This window comes from Rhipicephalus microplus, chromosome X (assembly GCF_043290135.1).
Source record: "Rhipicephalus microplus isolate Deutch F79 chromosome X, USDA_Rmic, whole genome shotgun sequence".
NCBI classification, from domain to species: domain Eukaryota; kingdom Metazoa; phylum Arthropoda; class Arachnida; order Ixodida; family Ixodidae; genus Rhipicephalus; species Rhipicephalus microplus.
The window spans coordinates 262,216,655-262,233,877 of record NC_134710.1 but is presented as its reverse complement, the minus strand read 5'-3'; the positions used below and the strand labels follow the sequence as shown (position 1 = coordinate 262,233,877).

At 41.0% G+C, this 17,223-nt stretch overlaps 1 pseudogene; it reads right to left on the bottom strand.

Moving 5' to 3' along the window:
* Window positions 1-1,210: 1,210 nt before the first annotated feature.
* Window positions 1,211-17,223, bottom strand: part of LOC119162245 (polyphosphoinositide phosphatase-like) — a 61,505-nt pseudogene continuing 45,492 nt past the window's right edge.

The following is a 17,223-nucleotide window of genomic DNA, read 5'->3' as shown; positions in this document are numbered from 1 at the left end:
TCCCAACTTACTAAATGTGGTATGGTGGGTAGGGAGAAGACCCTTTTCCAGGCGCGTAGCCAGAAGTTTTTTTCGGGGGGGGGGGGGGGGGGCAACCCCTTGAAATGGCCATTTTTCGCTCTTTATGCCATGGCAAAAACATTTCGGGGTGGGCGGCCACGTGCCTGCTGTAGGAACCCTTGGAATTTCAGTGCAGATTCTTTTCTTATGCTTGAGTCTGAAAGTTTACTTTGAACTGTTGGCATGGGTATGGACTTTTATTTTTATTTGGTAAGAGGCAAAGAAGTCGGTCTGCTACACAGGATGTCAGGCATGTCATTCAGACCATAGCAATGCTATTTCAAAACATCTTATCTAAAGACTAATATGCCAAAGTTGAAAAGGTACATTTGACAAAAATAAGTCCACCTATTGCAACATCAGCCAGGCTGTCTGAGGAGCTTATTTCTGTTCATTCAACCCATATTCGTACTGCATTTACCTTTAGTTTCAATTTACATCGGATAAGAAAATAAGTATGAGCATGTCCATATGGAAATATTCCAATAGAAATCGAATAGTAGCTCCACATGTTCAATTTACAAATCAAATATCTACTATTTGACTTCACAAATAGCTTCACTCATTAACTTGACAGTCCCAATGTCTTGGCATTGCCCCTTAATAGCCGTGAAAGAAATTTGATATTTATATGATGCAAAACACTTGAATGGATGACTTCACAGAGAAGAACATATTTGAGGGCACATCCCTCTTCTTAACTTTTGAATGTATAAGCCAAGGATTGGTATAGACACACATACATGGCTTTAGATATTGGACTCGCCGTAAGCCGACACCACCTTAGAAAAAATCCTGTATCTGCCTTTGGTCAACACATTTTTGTTTGCAATCTTATTTTGAGGCCAAAACTATGGCAATAACATAACTTGCATTACGAGATATAGCAATTTATAGCATGCTAAAGCTGTTCCACTCTGTAATTTCTTGTTCACATTTAACTTGTCTATGGCTATACATTTTTTTTTTGTGCGTACAAATCACAGTAAATATGGCAAGGATATTTGTCACACCAGTTCACTAAGCCACCTCTGTTCTTGTTCAAGCGCATTTGCACTCGCACTGTAACTCATCCACTCCTGTTTGAGGCCTGAAAATTCAGGGCAGCAGAACTCGGTAAATAGTAAATAATACATGTACTAAAGGCATATTGAAAATATAACTTTTTATTAATAATCACACTTCTTCAGCACACATATTAAGCATCATATGTTACATATGTACAAGAGCCACTATAGTGATAAGGGAAACGAATAAATTAGTGAAATCTAGTGATATTTGCTTGCTACAAATCTCTGGTATGTAACAAGTGAATGCTGATTGGGCATTGGTGCCCCAGTTTTCCCTTTCTGCACGTAGACTTGGTAGATGTCTCTTGATGAACGAGGAACCATGGGTGGGCTTACTTCATAGACAGAGTCGATAGTGAAAGCACTCTGCCTTATTCTACGAAGAAAAAGAAAGGAGATAGAATCGGAAAGACAATGTTATTCCAGATTTTATGTGATTGGTGGGCTAAGCTATATTCTTAAAAACGCTGCTTTACTCACACATTCAAGCATGCAAATTCTCATTACATTATTGACCCTTCGCGGACAATTGTCGGGCCCTGCCGGACAATGCAACACGGCCACAGCAGCCCCTGGTTGGGCACTGCTGGGCAAGTTCTATTGCAGTAGATTTACACGCGTGTTTTGTCGCTAAACTACGTCTCATTTTTAAAAGAGCAAGTAAGCCTCTTTTGCTTGAGCTTTAAGTCATTTTTGGATCAGAATGGATGGAATCTGGGAAAAGGTGTTGGACCAAACATTTTTCAAGAGAGGCCTTTATTATACCTACATTGTTCGAACTTGAACGAACATGGTCACAAGCTTATCTAAGGGCCTTCTGGTACCATATCAACAAGCAACATAAGCAACTGTGTGCAAAGACAATATTTAAAAAAAACAAGCTTTACGTACAACTGCAGAGATCTTTTTGGTGTTAAGATGTTGCTGGCATCATTATTGCACGTCATGCCTGACCTTTTTTCCAGCGTTATAAACTTGGAACAAAGATACGACATGGAAGATCGTGCTGAGATCAGACAGCACATGAAACTACTAAGAACAGACAAATGCCACGTGAGAGAGTCAGTAAGCTTGTCACTGACTGGTAAGACAGTTATACTGTAGAACAGAGCGAACCATGCTAGAAATGAGTGTTCTCGTGCACTGAGAGATTAAAAGAAGCAGCATCTTTAAATGGAAAATGGGCTATTGTGCCATACCTCTGACATCTACACATCCCAGTTAATGTGCCAGTTAATGTGCTGAAACTAGAAATACCCATGAAAGATGTTTCTACCTTAATTTTTTTGCCAACCTTGACATTTATGATGAAAAACTAATGTATCAGTTTAGGTTCAAGCACAAAAGCTGAAAGAAAGTTCAGCTCATTTTTTTCTACCGGCAACTGCCTCTATGCAAGCCTTGAATGAATAGTTCCACGACAATCAAAATGATTTAACATTTCTCTTCAATGCATCTTCATTTCTCTGTTTTCAAGCAAACATAAGATGTGAGAGTTAAGCCTGTAAGTGCCTGAAAAGGCAGAACCTTCTGACAGAAACAAATATAATAGTATTGCTCTATTTTTATGTATCTATTTTTAATTACTGCAGCTTCAATGAGGCTATTGCAGGAGCGGGAAAAAACAACAGGAACGAATCAACATTCATGAGCAGGCTTCCGGAAATTCTTGAAGTAATAGCGAATGAACACTTCCAAGCAGCATATTTCAGGCTTCTATAGTTGACGAGTCTCCAAACTGAATATCCTTACACGTAACTTTTTCAAATAGTTTTTTTAAATGCTATTTCAATTTATTTAGTGCTATAAAGCATAAAATTCAAGAAAATGTGGGACAAGTTTCATCCTGACAGTCACAGTAGACCTGAAACACAAGAAGTTTTGTATTTGACCATTCTACACCACCTGAGGAGTCAGATTTTTCAACCAAACTGCTGTCATTCAGACATAGTAATGAGTACAAAGTATTAACTACACTGATTTGAGCATTTACAAAGCAACTATTCAGAATAAAATGTGCAACGTAAGCAATGTGCCAGAAACTGTTGGATATGCTCGGGTGTGAAGATCATTCTAATACAATCACTGTAAATGGCTGCTCATTTTTGAAAACTGTACAAAAAGTATTTCATGGTCAACTGAATTCACCGCTGCTACTCTTTGACCGTGTCTATAATAATGCTATTCACAAATATTCATTAATAAATATATATATATTCACAAAGTTTTGCCCTAATTGCAAACATTTCAGATGGTATGAATGTGCTTATATTAAACTTGTACCTCACACTCACTACTCAAATCCATGCTTGCTTTCGTTTCTGTCATTAGCATCAATAATGCAATCTTAACTTGACATACTTTTCAGCAGCATCATGCAGCAACAACTATCAAGGATTCTAATTTGATCCGATAAAAAAAAATGATAGCAATAGAAGAGATAAAATTGAAGGACACCAATAGGATGCAGACATCATTGTTGCTTACCTCTTGTATACGGTAAGGTCCTTGGGTGAAGGCTCGTGTATCTCCCTGCCATAAGTCTGCAGCATTGTTTGAAAAACGGACTGTGCGAGATAATGGGAGAGTCATGTAAACGATAACATGACGACACTGCAAATTCACTCTTTTCAAGAACTTCTTATTGTTCGTATCTCCTTTCAAGATTTAGCAAAATGTCTGAATATCTTTGCAATCTTTGCACATATTTTCATGTGGTTATGAGTCGCATCTAAAGTCGATTTTTTGTGCTGGAATGCTGCAGGTGTGAAGGATCAACATAGTGACTATTTCATTGTATTGTGTTGCTCACAAACAACGGTGAACACAAAGCCTGCTAAAAACGTGATCTAGTAAAAACAGGATTTTGAATCGGTCAATTTATCCAACAGTACACAATAAAGGCTCACTAATTCAAAGTTTTATGAAAACAACAATGCTTGCTTAGATACATAAAGTCAAGTAATATAACTCTTAGGGTCATAAAACTAAGAGTGACGAAAGCCAAAGAAAGTTGCATCGAATTATGGAATGACAAGCAGTGCATGACATGTTAATGCAGTAATATTTGCACTTTCAAAAGTTGAGACAGCTGTGTTCATGAGCCATGACCACAATAGTAGCTGTGTCTGTGGTCATACCCATATGTATGAAGAATGTTAGTGTGACATATCTTCGCCACTAGCTCCCACACATTAGGCAACGTCTATTGAACACCTGCATTCCAACTTTCTAAAAGAGAGTGACACTTCAAGAAAAAATCATGTTTAACTTAAATTACCGGGGTTTGTTCAGGGTGTAGTTGAGGTGTTGTACAGGTTTTACACAAAAATGATGGAACCTAAGTACAATATACGCTCGAACAAAGCTCAAAGGACAGGCAAATATGTTCCATTTAAAAGAAGTTCCATTTACTGAGGGAACAGGAGTGATGAAATTAAGTACGAAACCAATCATAGTAGGAGTGATGAATTTAAGTACGAAACCAATCATAGCAGAGGTAGTTGTTTCACTTAAGCAGCCATTTCATTTAAGAGGTTTTTGTTTACTGAGAATCTACTGTATATGTAAACAAAGCTGAAAGATTTCTTGACACAGTCTTTCACCAGAGACAAAGTTGGTACTGCGACAAACCTCGAATGTGAAAGGCTTTTGCGACAGGTCATTTGAGGATGACTCGTCACTCTCAACCATAAACTCTGGGTCTGCGTCGCTTGACCCTGAGCTGTCCTAGTCGCTGGCACCGCTGGAAGTGGACATGGTGGACGAGATGCCAGTCACAGAAGGGTTGAACGGCTTATTGCTACCAGCACTTTCGCGTTGCTTTCCTGGCCTGATCCGCACTGAAAATGGGCTGTAGTCCGTGGCAGAATTTGGCATGATGTTTCTATAGAAAGATTCAGCCATGCCAAGGTTAGAGAAACTACATAAACACATCAACCAACCGTCAAAAAAGGAGGTTGTCACTGGTCTACCTGTTGCTGACACGAAGGCAGTATTGGAATGTAAGCTTGAGTGAGTTGATAGGGATGCATGTTTGTAAATGTGTGCTCTTTATGGCGATACATGAAAGAAGTAGACAGGACGTGTGCGATTTCACAACTATCCCATCTATCCCTTCCTGCCTACTCATTTTGTCTATTCTTCAAACATTCCTGTCTACTCATTTTGTCTATTGTTCAAACATTGTGAAGTGCACACACAAGTATGAAGGCAGCAGCACAAATCCGATTAAAATCCACTCTAGTAGTATTTGTTTTTGACAACAAAATGAATAGCATATATGACACTTGTAGCACTGCCAACATATTGGCTTTTCATTACATAGGAGATTTGGTTTGGGTGAATCAAAATTTATGCTTCACTTTATCTTTTATTCATTACACACTCGCATTTATAGACTGTCATAACAAAGGGCTATAGCTAGTGAAAAGTAATTCTACTTACAAAAGAAATAATGGGGAAATTCGGTGAATTTATTGCTTTTACAAGTCTGAAAACGGGACACAAAATGCTTCAGAGAAGAAATGTCGCTCATCCCCCTACGTAGGAATCGGTATAACACGAAAGTGAAACATGTCTTTACAGAGGTAGTTGATCTTTTATTGTGCATTGTTTAAGGTTAATGTTCAATGACAAAGAGCGCATGAGGTGACTTCCCGGATCGCTGTCTAGTAGGTGAACGTGATTACGTATACAGTCGACTCTCGTTAATACGAAGTTCACGGGGACAGCGAAAAACTTCAAATTAAGCGAAATTCCAATTAACCACAATGAACGAAGAATACATTTATTTCAAAGCAGTTTATGAGAAAAAATCTGTGATTGCTGTTTGCTTCTGTTTGCTGAATCTTGCAGCAGAAAGCAAGTCCTGCAGGCTGTATATGTGCCCGAGCGCTTCCTCAGCCTTGCTCTCAGCAGTGAAAAACCGCTGGGCGAGGGCAAGGCCTGTGGCTACATCAGCAGCCCGCGGTAGTGGCTCACTTGCGGCGTCGTCACCGTCAACCTCAGTTTCGTGACTAGGCTCGCTGGGCCGAACCATCTCAACGATCTCAGCGTCCGACAGTGCACCGCAAGTTTCTACCGAACTGTCAGTGGCAATGTACTCCTCGAAAGGGACGTCGCCAAGAGCTGGCAGGAGACCATGAACGTCAAGCTCACTTGTGTCTTCTTCCTCCACTGTACAAGACGCATCATCATCTGCACCACTTGGAATGAAGCCGCACGCCCTAAAGCAGTTCGCAATGGTTTCATCCCATGCTCGCGCCAGCATATGGATAGCACTGATAAAGCTCACCTCATACTGACTTGCACTGTCCATACACAAAAGCAACCGCTCAAGAAGATGCTTCATGTACAGTACTTTCACGTTTTTGATGATCCCCTGGTCTAGTGGTTGTAACACCGATGTAGTGTTCGCTGGCAGGTATCACATGTTTCAGCGTTGACGGCAGTCTTTTCCCCGTTAACGCTTTTAAACACCATATCGTGGCGCTGCTTGAACCGTGTGCGCCACCCATCAGACGAAGCAAAGTTCTCGATGCCTAGCATAATCACAAGCGATGACGTGCTTTCACTGCAACGATATCGCCGCTGAGAGGAAGTCTGTTGCTTCAAGCCTCCCGAATCCAGATGAGCAGCGCTTGCTCTAACTCCGGGTGGGCGCCGGTGCGCATTCTCTTGCGAGACATCTTGAACTGGTCATTTTCGAATGCGTCCAGTATCGAGCGCTTGCTCTTCAGGATGTTAGACAAGGTATTAGGCTTGATGCCGTATTTCTGCGCAATATCTTACTTGGTGGTGCCTCTTTGTTCAACTTCTTTCAAAATTTTGACTTTCGTCGCCAAGTTAAGCGTCTGATAAGGCTTGCGAGTTGCTATAGTAAATGCACGTGGAGCTTCGTCGCACGTCGAAACGCCGAGTCCGTACACGACTGTAACGAGATCAACAATGAGGCCCGGAACCGGAACCGCCGGAGCAGCCGCTTCGTGATCCGGGGCGCTGCATGCAACTGCAATGCCATCAGCTGACGCTTTGAGTTGCGACGCTGTGGTCAACTGCGATGCCCTTGGGTGCCGGTCGGACACGCATTGTTGTTTAGCACTTCGAAAATAAGAAATTTAACAGACATTAGGATTTCCTCCGGGAATTCGATTGAAGATGAATTCAAATTAACCGAAAGTTCAGCCCTCTAGCTTCCAATTACCGAGAATTTCTTCCTGTTGAACTGCATGCAAAACTGATGGGACCCCCACTCCACTTCCAATTAACCGATAATTCCAATTAAGCGACTTCGAATTATCGGGAGTCGACTGTACAAGTCAGTCCAATGAAAGAGCTCGATAATCTTCAGAGTGTGTGCGCTGGCTATGTAGGCAGCTATAGCGGCGTGTAAGCACTCATTTAAGCTTCGTCCTCCCAGGATCACACAAAGCATCTTGAGGTGGCGACAGTTGGTGAGAACAGCAACAAATTGCTAAGTCATGTTAAGAACGGCAAGCAGCTCGGAAGTTGCTGCGCACACCTAAAGCAGGAACCGCGCACGAATTGAGCATACACAGGACAAGCGCGGACTAACAACTGTCACAGCTGGACACTTAAAGTGTGTTGTTCAAACAGAAAGGAAGACGCATGAGATGAGTGCACAAGCATGCACAGGTCAAGCCTGAACAACTGTCACAATTCCTTCTTCGTCGTGTGTCGACAGGGCACTCCTTTTGCAAATGTGGTCGCGGCAGCGTGCGAAGTGACCTTCGTCCTCCCCCGATTTACGAGTCTGATAAGCGCGCGAGAAAAAAAGACCATGCTCCGTTGATGCAGTGCTTCGTGGAGGCGACATCCTTTAGAGTGCACCTAGCGCGAGCCTGTTGCACTATCTCGTTACTGATAACAAAAACGTGCTAAAGTTTCGAAGTTCTGAGGACTGTCAAACGGTGTATGGTGTATATAAGTCGAAATCGAATGGTGTATATAGGTCGAAATTTCCGGAGCCCTCAACTACGGCCTCTCTCATTATCATATGGTGGTTTTGAGATGTCAAACCCCACATATCAATCAATAAGGATGTCCTACCTGACAGAATGGCTCAAGTTGAACATAAAAAGGTCATTGAGGCTTGACATCTCATATGGTCTGTAGAGCTCTACAAAGCCATCAACCTTCTCGTTGGTGGCCTCCAGTTTCATCACTTCCAAAAGGGACTTGCCATGGTACTTCAGCACTGTTTAAGAAAATGGGTGCAATATGTCAGGAAAAAGTTAATATGATCAAACAATGCCATTCATTATTCGGCAAAAATGAGCTGTTTAGGCCAAGCAAACATCTTCATATCTCCCTGGATATCAAGCTGTGGTCGTACTTGTCTAACACAAGCAGCATGAAATAGACCAGGCACATAGAAATAGGCCAATGCCATCTATCAATAGGTAACTGTAGATGAAGGTGAGGTCACTAAAGAGAAATACAATTTATCTTGTATTAGTATACAGCAGACACTCGGTAAACAGAAATTTTAATAAAACTGCAGTGTAAATGGAACAACTGCATATGATATGATTAGCTTTGTATTTGTATTTTGAACCAGTGTTAATTTTTCAGAAAATGAAAACTTCTATTAAATGGAACATTTTTTACTAGTCCCTTCAGGCTGAGGTTTGGACGCACAATTTTAAAATGAGTCTTTGACACTTCAATTTTCTTTTTTAATTATGACTCATGGCAGAACTGAAATTTCCATGAAATAATTGGTCAAACTAGATTTATTTATAGTTATTAACACTGCAAAAACACACTGAACACAGAAAAAGAAAACCACACAGACACGGTTGTGGACTCACAACTCCAGCGCCCGTGTCTGTGTTGTTTTCTTTTTCTGTGTTCTGTGTGTTTTTGCACCGTTCATATTTATGAACCAATATCAACTCGCCGAACTGTCAGGGCTATTAGATTTATTTAGTCTGACTTTCGCGTCTTATTATTATGACATGCAAGAAATTTCACAATAAAAGGCAATGAAATATTTCAGGAGCCAGACAAATTTGTGTCCCTTCTGTTATGCTACAATACAAAACAGAAGCAGCAGGCTCTACTGTACTTTCTGTTATGTCACAATACAAAACAGAAGCAGCAGGCTGAACATGCAATAACTAACCTTCTTCAACAGCAAAAGGTAGAGACATGGGAACTTCTTCATCAAACCAGCAAAAGTAACTGAAAATGGAGAAAATTTCACTTCATAAAATGAGCAGATATCTTAAACTGAAAACCTGACCGCAGTGAAGATGAACAATGTAGCATGCTATATTGCACATGAAAGAGACATGCAATAAGCTTACTTTGGCAAGGATGGATATTTCTGCTTTTAAATAGTGTACTGTGATGCTGCAAAAATGTCCTACATTTCTTCATAACATTATAAGTTTGATAATATTTAGAAAACATGGCTTTCATGTATGGAGTTTCTTTACGTTAGTCTACACTGACTGAGGCTTGCACTGAGGCAATGTGCCACATGGTGTTATATGCACAATGTGCAATCAAGATTGAAAATTTCCAACAACCATATTAGTGACACAGTTGTGTTTAATCATGCGCAAAACATGCCACCTACTGCTTGGTAATTTCTGCAATATGGCAAGACCGCGTCAATTTCATATCAATAGCGCGAACGAGTGCCTCTCTCAGTCTCCTGAATAGTTGCCGTACTTCGTTGATAGTTGGTGGGCAATAAACAGAGCAGAGCGGCGGGTGCATTGAAGACGTTTGCGTTCGGCTTCCTGGGCTTGCGTCTCCTTGGTGTTACCGACGCGCCATCTGCATTCTCGAATGCGATCGGACGCATGCACGGACGGACAGACACATGGATGCTTTGCTCCACTAATTATCATTCACTCCATGAATTCGCTGTGATTTTTTTTCTCCTGTTCTATACATCAAGGTAAAAGAGGCTTTTTTAAATGACCCAATCTATTATTACTATTCGTCTAACAGCTTATGTGCATGCTATCTAAAAAGTGAGGACGTTCGCAAACAAAATTATGTAATGCGTACCAGTTTGCACATGTAATTTTTGTTCATAAACAAATGTGAAAGAAAAGTAAGCGAGAAATAATGAGTTGCGGTGGCACAGTAGCCTGCCAGCTGGGATGGACGCCGCTATCAGCATATGCAAGTAGTAGTCCGTCGTGAGATCCCAAAGTGCAAAGTTATGCTCGTAAGGCCGGTACACCCCGAGAAAAAAATTTATGGCATTCTGCTTGTCAGCATCTGCATGCAAAGGGTGAAAAAAAAATGAACAAAATGTGTTGAATGGAAATGAAAAATAACAGATGGCATGCACTGGGGAAGTGTAACAAGCCTTTATATGGTATTTTTCAACTTATTTGGCAATTATGCTCTATGAATACAAAGCACAAACACTTAACAAGCTGAATGCAAAAGCGACCATCCAGGCAGCTCAATTGTTAGAACATCAAACACATTATCCAAAGACTGCGGGTTCGGTCCCTACCTGCAGCAAGCTGATTTTTCATCACCTTTTATCGATTTCTATTTACGTCATAATTACTATCATATAGTTAAGACCTAAAAATAATGTCTCCTATACATTTATTCAGCTTTGTGATCTGTTGATTTTGCTAAGTTGTGTCTTAACAAAGAAACAAGCCATCAATCAATACCCTGTTTCATTTTACTCGACGCATCCTACAGTGCGTGAAGCTGTAAATAAAAAGGTGTTTTTGCCTGAGAATGTATTGCTGAGGTAGCGAGAGAGGGTCTGCATTATGTCCCTGGAATGTGAAGAAAGAGGTGCAATCTTGCGGTACGTCTTCACACGATGAACCAGCTGAGAACCACCATACTGCAAGGCCAGGGTGTCTCCATGGCCCTCATAGAGAACTTCTAACATGCTGCAAAACAGTGAAGTACAATTATTACTCGTGATATAATGGATGAGGGCTAGAACTTGGCGAGAACTAAGAAATGCAAGTCATGCTGAAGTCAGGCCAGAGGTAGTATGATCAAAGATGTTCAGCCCTGGTAGCTCTACTTAAATTTGACACTGAATTGGTTCCATACCGAACACTGCCTGTGTCAAAAACCAGGTCCGGCTTTGGAAGGACACCGAGAGCATTCAGCTGCACGGAAAACAGCAGACCGTTACCCAAAGATGCACAGGTGTTTGAACAATAACGCACACTAAACTATATGCTACACTTTTCCTCAGAGGAAAATATGTGTTTCAAGATGCCCCATTTAAAGCCAGGTAAATAAGTTCACACACACGACACATAATCAGAACACAATATTTATAAAGCGATTGCTGTGGATTAAGGTCTAAAACCTATCACTAGTTTAAACAAAATGTTTCTCTCTACATTATTCAAAAGTAAAGTACATTCAAGGCATATCTTCAATAATACTCATTTGTCTATAATGAAGATCTTTTTCAAAATAAAGTTCCCTCAATTTCAGTCGGCTTGTATTATCAGCCCATGCGTTACAATGACCCACTGACAAAAAACAAAAACAAAAAACTTCTCTGATCAGCACATGCTAGTTTCCCTAAACTTTCGTGCTACCTTAGTTACAGTTTCTTGTGGCCCTTTTTTTTCTTTGGGCGCTGTACAGAATGTTTTGTTAAGATATTATGCTCATGCTATCTGTCACCCTGATTTCCATTACCAGAGTCACTTTCCAATGCCAACCAATTTCTGCAGGCCCTTATAATGGGGTCAAAGTTTACAGCAGTGCTCCCTTGATGCACACATATGTACCTGAAAAGCCAAGGCACACTTCCCAAGAGCAAACTGGGCTGTGCTGGTGCGATCCAAGCAGTCGACACAGTTGACAAGAGCTACGCCCATCTGCAGACGTGCTCCGTAGGTTGTCATGGCACCTCCCAACATGTATGGTGTAGGCAGGGGGCCAACCTGGCTGCCATGAGTGTGAAATATGCCTGTCTTGCGCAGGATATGGTGAGCAATGTCAGACAGGCAGCCCATCACATTGGCTTCTTTTCTGCATTGGTGAATGCGAAGAAAAATGCAGCGATTCATTAAACAAATTAAACGTAAGCAGACTCGCAGTGGCACTAATTTTTTCAAGAAATTGTAGATTCCAAACTCGTAGCTTATGTAAAATTTTGCCACTTTTTTATGAGATAATTTATACTGCCTGAAAGCCATTCACTATACCCTAAAACCATGCCTTTTGCACATTCACTAAGCCCATCAGTAAACAGTTTCCTCAAAAGACCTGCTGTCGCTGTTTTTTCAATCTCAAAAGCATTACATGAGCAAGGGCCATGGCAAGCCTATTGTAAATACTCACTACAACAAACTAATTAAAAAAAATGGTGCAGACAAATATACTCCTTTCTTGCATTTTTTACACTTCAAGTGCATCTCAGATGCTGCAGTAGTAAATTTGCGAACATCAACATCACTCACCGCATTCAAGGCCCCTACAATACAAGATAAAGATATTGAATGTTGTATATGACACACCAATGCCTCCTAAAAAAGACTACGCCTGCGACGTGAGCTGCAAAAACGCTGCTCTACACTTTCCATTTTCCTCCTTTCCACCCGATACAGTCACTCAACCTGCAGCGAAGCCATTGATAACTCAAGCAGACATAACGACGTGCGTCAGTGGAAAGAATGCCAGTGTTGTTCAAACCAACCAAGTAGATCAAACTAGAGCGCAACGAAATGCATCTCGAACACACTAGCAACGCGACATTGTCAACAGGTTGAAAACAGCGGAAATAAACATGCACCAAGAGAAATTAACGCACTAGAAAAAAAGTAACAATGCCCATTCTTGGCGAGCTTTTTTTGCCTTGATTTCATGCATTCATAGAAAAAGTGATGTGTTTTCGAGCCGTGTGTTCACCTTGCTGAGAAATACAGTTTTGCTCCGTGCCCAAATGCTCGTAAAGCATAAGAAAAAAGAGTTGAAAATACCTTCGGAGAGCTACTTGCGTGACCAGTGACTCAAGGCGATTGCGAGAGATGTCTGGGCACAAACATGTATTGCTGTAGTGTGCGCTAAAGAGTAACCAACAGAAACACTGCCGCAAAGCTGCTTGAAACCCCCATCGCGAAAGGCCGAGCTTTTTGTAAAGAAATGACTGGCATTTGTTGAACTGGCGCTCCTTCAACGCGCAACCAACTGCCCGCACGAAGCAGCCAGCTGTGTTGCTTTATTGACACAATGTTGCCGACAATGTAGTTCTTGCCGGCTTCAGCGATACAGTCGCTAGCAGCACCGCACAGCACCCGTTCAAAATGTGTGGAAGCGTTCCTCTAATGGCCAAACTGGCGATGTCTCAGGCACAGTATTTTTCTAGGAGGCATTGGCCACACCTACTCTATATATCTGCATAACTAGTATGCAGGGACATCAAGAAACAAAGAAGGGTCTGCTGAATTTCATGTTTACTTAAGACCCTCTAAAATATTAAGTGCCATTTGGCTTGGAGATTAATTCTAAACAGCTTTGAACTTTATGAAGCCTTGCAAGTACTACTTTGGCAACTGGTTTATTAAAAAAATTAGGCAATGAAGTGCAGAGGAAATATACTAACAATTTGTTGTTTCTAGCCAGGTTGAAGGCTAGGTTAGCAATGTGGTGTGAACGAGGGAGGAACTGGTTAAGGTAATCGATGCTGTCTAAGAAGGGGTCACTTAGGAGGCTCTCATGGCGGCGTTTCTCACGCTTCTTCACCAAATTGAGAACGACGACGGGCACACCATACTGCCTCAGCAACAAGTTGAAGTGACGACCCGCCGCAAAACAGTATGGGTCGACCAGGTCCACTGCACACACAGATGCAGTGATTGCACAACTCACTTAGAGCCCAACTGCTAAAAAATTTTTAAATGCCCCAAAAAAAAAAAACAAGAACACAGTGCCGGTATAGAGGATCCTATTTGCAAAATCTTACCTTAAAATAACAGGAGCAGATATGTCACAATAACTTAGCAACCTTAAACATTTTTGAGATACTAGTCGTTGGAAATAAATGCAGAACACAAAATTTTGAGAACCTGCTTCGCTTTTCAGCATGATGCCTCACATGAGGCTATGCATTGAAAAAATCTCTATAACCAGTGATTTGCGTCATATCTGCTAACCACAGAGGTACGCGTTGTATGCTCAGATACTATTTCAAGCATGTCAATAAGAACATAGGAAAATTGCTTGCCTTGCAGCTTTGTCAAGGTCGGTTAAATAGTATGCGTTAACCAGTGATATATGCTTGTGTTACAAGTTATGCTAACATAAAATTTCAAAGCAATTAGCTTTAAACAATGTGAATGAACTTGATCGTTGCTTGAAAAAGTACCCGCTGCCAAGTCAGCATGCAGTGACCACACTTTCATCACATCAACTCTGTTACAAAAATATGAGTCAAAGTTGTGACGTACAGTTAATGGCTGGCTTAGGCACCATCTTGGAGATGTCCTGTGACCAGCTGAAAGAAATTGAGCCCCGTACTTGGACAAATGAAGTGAACTTGCCACTTGTGAAAAAGGACACCGAGGAATCGTGGACGATTTGCTCAGTTACCACTTCATTTGCTACGTCGCCCTGCCAGATGAAATTACAAAGAAACCAAGTTCACAATTATATCACAATGACATCCACACTGAGATGAACAATTAAGAAAGTAGAGCCAGTGCTGTGCTTGTAATACTTGTTATTTACCATGATTTTTTTTCCAAAATACAAGCTACAGCTTGAAGAATGTAGTAAGGGTTCTTATTTAGAGCCATCATAGCTGGAAGCTCTGGGTTAATTTTCAGCACAACATGCTTGTCAGTGTGCAATGTTTACATCAGGGTTATTTATTGACATTTCACAGGCGCAGTATGCAAAAAAAGTCATCAGTGCATAGGCTTCTGCATGCGTAGCACCATCGCTATACAGAGACCTGATTGAACGTATTTTGGTTTAAGTTGTACTGTCAAGGACATTTACAGTTCCACATTGCATATGATACAATAAACTAAAGAAATAATTAAATATTACAATATTATCTTGGCATTCTACTGATGGATTATAAAATATTTGGTTCAACATTTCCTCATTTTTTGACGATGACTTTATTACCTGCTGCTTTAACACAAAAGTCTTTATTATACACCTAAATTTCAGTGAGTGAGAGCTGTTTCTTGATATCATCCCCATATGAATGCAGTCACTGTGGATGGGAATCAAGCCCTGCAATGCTAACAGAATGCCCTAACAATGGTCACTTCTTTGTTTCCAATGTTTCACACTCTAATAAAATATGCCCACTGGACACCATATCATTTTGGCCCATACTATACAGTCTGTAAAAGAATGTTCAGTTGACTTGCAGCTTACTATGTTGCTGCATTAAATGTAAAAAAAAAAATTACTAAACGGGCTGCACCACTTAGAATGTGTTGTGGTGCATTCAAATAGTGGGCTCACCAGCATTGACAGTCGATTTGCAGGCTTTGAAAAAGCAAGAACAGGTTTTTATAGGCTCACTAACCTCACAGTTGGCACCCCGCTTCAGAAACCTTGTTCCTGAAAACTTTTGGGAACGACGGGCGATGAGAGTAAGATATATGGGACGGCCATACACACTAATATCTGGGGCACAATGTTAAAGGCAACAACAAAAAGGCTTACAATTTAAAAACTAGCATGGATATTTGTCCATAACAGAAAACCATATAAAACATTTTTTTTTGTCAGCCTAAGCAGCACTATGCTGGGGATGAGACAAACACTTATTAGTGCACAAACACATCAGCATGTAAGTATGCTTAACAACAGAATCTAACGATTCCGGGGCAACTACATTTTGAAAAATGTTCACAGTGAAGGCCTCTGCCTACCACCCTGTCACACAAAAGGATACTGGTCTGACCAACAAAACCATGTGTAACATAAAGAAGCCAATCTGTGTGCAGTTCCACAGGTTCCAGGAGGTAAGAATTCCACACGTACCTCCAGTTAGGCTTTGTGCGTCCAGCAAAGCACATGCCTGAAACACAGAAGCTCAGTGTAAGAGACTTTTTACAGAGGGATTGAGGCACAAACGAGACAAGCACAAGGGGAGACATGGAGGAACCAGGGACATTCGTTCATGTCTCTTCTTGTGTTTGCCTCATTTGTGCCTTACTCTCTTCGTAAAACATGCACCAACTAGCCCAACAAAAAGTTCTATTTATGCAAGAGACTTCTTCAAACGTTATGGACGTGCAAGCTCACAGCCATCGAAGAAAACAGCAATATAAAAGCGCAGATTTGACGTATGACAGCTCATCCTGTCTTATTCCTTTCTTTTCTCGTCAGTGTTTTCATAGTACCGTTTTTTTTTATACACCTGTACTAAGAAGCTCACCTTCGCACCCCCTTGAGCTCACTTCACATGCACAGCACTCAACGCAAAAGAGTTACATGCTATATATAGTCAAACTGCATGGTTACTATTGTGCATTATGCTTGTGCTGTACTTTGTACAACTATTGAATTATGAGCTAGACAAGCCTATGAAGGATGTCTGCATATCCACAATTTATGCCTTGTGACGCCGTCCCCTAGCTATGAAACGTGCCCTGCTCTGAACTGGCCCACGTTTCGCTAGAAAACAGGGTTTATAATATTATAATGATTCCTATTAGCTAGCATGGCCCAACTTCTTTAACTTGCATGTGAACAAAAGGCCCACAACAGTCTTAAAACACCATAAATTCATTTTTCATAGAAACTTTGGCAAGTGTTTGTTCATTGACGCAAAATGTATGCCTCTAGCCAGATAGCGTTTCGTCAGGCCCTGGACTATAAGCTTATACTCACCATCAGACAAGTTACTGCACACAATGTTTGATGAATTTTCAATGCTGGCCTCTTTGCGAACACTTTGAAATCGTCTTCCAGGTAGTTTGTACGCAGGCTTGTAGGCATCCTGGAATGATATCGAATTTTATGAATGCTATCACAGGACTATAACCATGTTTGAATGCTGTAAACAATGCATCTGCAGTTGACAGATCATATTACGGTAGCAGTCATGTCTGTAATCTATTAGAGAGCGAAACAGTGC